Source organism: Terrapene carolina, unplaced genomic scaffold (genome assembly GCF_002925995.2).
Source record: "Terrapene carolina triunguis isolate 2854851 unplaced genomic scaffold, T_m_triunguis-2.0 Scaffold57, whole genome shotgun sequence".
Taxonomy (NCBI): Eukaryota; Metazoa; Chordata; order Testudines; family Emydidae; genus Terrapene; species Terrapene triunguis.
Genome location: NW_020664408.1, coordinates 593,341 through 596,066, shown reverse-complemented (window position 1 = coordinate 596,066; position 2,726 = coordinate 593,341). Strand labels below are relative to the sequence as shown.

The following is a 2,726-nucleotide window of genomic DNA, read 5'->3' as shown; positions in this document are numbered from 1 at the left end:
AGTACTTGCTCATTGTGTGATATTGGGCAAGTTCACTGCATGATTTCAATTTCCCCATCAATAAAATGGGGATAAAAACATGTCAATTTTTGTATGAAAAGTGCTGTATCAATGAAAAATCTGTCAATCATTACATAGGTGAAGATAAGAAACAAGTTCAATATTTTTAGACTGAATTTAGTAGTATGCAGCAAGTTGGAGGTTTTCTGTTTCTTAAAAAATGTTTCCCAAGGGATCAAAAGGGATCAATGTTCTGGTTGATTTTTCTGGTCCAAAACCACACAAACAACCACCCTCACCCCCACCCCTCCACTCACCCAACCTGCTTTTAGAGTCTCGTCCTTAATAAAAAGCACAAGAAAAAGAAAAGTTGAAAATAAAATTTAGGACAAACAATTGGGTGATTCAAAGGCATTATCCTGCCTCTGAATTTGGAGATTGTAGTGGATAGGGAAATCTGGTGATATAAAGACTTTCCAGTCCCAGTTCCCCTCCCTCACTATCCTGCAGTGTTTAGTCGTGATACAAAAGAAGAAACAAAGGGCATTACTCTTATTTACCTAATAATCTCTATGATGTATTCCCCGCGGGGTGCCACCTGGAACTGCGGTACCACTGAGACCCCCGACCCACTAGTCTGGGCTCCCTTTACACTGTACTGCTGGGACCAGCGTACACTTTCACCAGCACACATACAGGTAGGGTCACACCCAACTGCAGTTACATGCGGATGCGGTGATCAGCTCTGCATGGGAGAGCTCCAGCTAAGGAACTTCCCAGCTACTTAGGCAACCCTCCTTCCCCACACCAGAGTGTAAACCCAAAGTTATACTGTCTTGCGCTGCACAGGGAACTGTACATCATCAGCTCATGAAATTCACCCTTTCTCTCAATGTGGAGAGAAATATACAACAGCTTTCTGTCCCAAGTTATGACTCCCATACACTGGTTTTAGACAAAAGCAAAAACAAGTTTATTACTACAAAAGACAGATTTTAAGTGATTATAAGTGATAGCAAACAGATCAAAGCAGATTACCTAGCAAATAAACAAAACATGCAAACTAAGCTTAATTTACTACATAGATAGGATATGAATAGCAAATCCTCACCCTAAGTGATGATACAAGCAGGCTGCAGATTCTTAAGGGGCAAACTGCACTTGTTTACAGCTTAGAATCCCCAGATGTTCCATTCACAGGCTAAAAATCCCTTTAGCCTGGGACCAGCACTTCCCCCAGTTCAGTCTTTGTTTCTCAGATGTTTCCAGGAGTCTCTTTGGGTGTGGAGTCAGTGAAGAACCACATTGCTGTCACTCCCCTGCCGTACATAGCTTTTGCATAGGGCGGGAACCCTTTGTTTCAAAACTTGGTTCCCACGCCAGTCAGTGGAAAAAACCTGATATCCCAAGATGGAGACCAGTACCAGGTGACCTGGTCACATGTCCCTGTAGTGTCACAACCTGAATGGGCCCTTCCCAGCCAGCCATCTAGACCAGGGGTGGGCAAACCACGGCCTGCAGTCCGCTTCTGGCCCATCAGACGTATGTATCTGGCCCTTGAGCTCCTGCCGGGGACCGGGGTCGGGGGCTTGCGCCGCTCTGCCTGCCCAGCGTTCCCGCTGGGGAGTGGGGTTGGAGGCTTGCCCACCCCAGACTGAGATCCTTTTGCTTAGTGGTCATACACAAAGGTGTAAACACATTTGTAATACAGATATATAGTCAATATTCCTAACTTCAGATACAAAAATGATACATGCATTCAAATAGGATAATCATATTCAGTAAATCATAACCTTTCCAATGACATCTCATATGACATATCTTGCATAAAATGCATTATGATTATATCATAATCGTATCATAATAACACCACGAAGAATATGGGTTCCAGAGTCACACTCCCCTCTACCTTTAACACATTATACTTAAGAGCCCTGTGGCGCTAGAAAGCTTGCCTCTTTCACCAACAGAAGTTGGTCCAGTAAAAGATGTTACATCCCTCCCACCTTGTCTCCACACACATACAGGTACTCAGCTCATATAAGGCATGTCACTTAGCTGACACAGCTCGTTGCAGAAAGGAAATCTTTCCTCCTTCAGTTCTAATTTTTGAATACAGCTGGATCCTGCTTGACTGTTATGCCCAGGACTCACCGTGGAGGGTGCAGAGGCTGGGGCTGTCTCGCTCACTGCACTTAGCCAGGGCTGGGGGAGAGCAGGGCGCTGCGCCTCACCCCGCTCGTACAGCGCTAGTCTTGCTCTGCACAAGGGGCCCTGCGGGGCTGGGGGAGCAGGAGACGCTCGCTGCCCTCCGGCTGTGACAAGCCCCCGCCCTGCTGCTGAGGCTGCAGCTCCCCACCCTGCCCCCCGCGATGGCTCCCGCCTGGTCCCCCTGCGCAGGAGACAATGCAGCAGCACCTCCGCCCCCCCCGCGCGCACTGCTAGGCCCCGCCCCGACATTACATCATCCGCTTGAGAAGGGCTGCGGGGAGCGGGATTGTGACTGGAGGGGGCGGGGCTCCGTGGCGCGAGGGGCGGGGCCAGCAGCCCCCTCTATAAAAGGAGGAGCTGGGGGGCCGCGCGGCTCAGAGCTTATTGCTGCAAGTGCCAGAACGAGCCAGGGAGCAGCAACTAGCCGGAGGCAGAGGGTGTTTGTCGCCGTGTGACTCGGGCGCCATGCGTGAGATCGTGCACATCCAGGCTGGCCAGTGCGGGAACCAGATCGG

General features: G+C 49.3%; 1 pseudogene; it reads left to right on the top strand.

Moving 5' to 3' along the window:
* The first annotated feature begins 2,636 nt into the window (after positions 1-2,636).
* LOC112125801 overlaps positions 2,637-2,726 on the top strand; it is a 1,256-nt pseudogene continuing 1,166 nt past the window's right edge.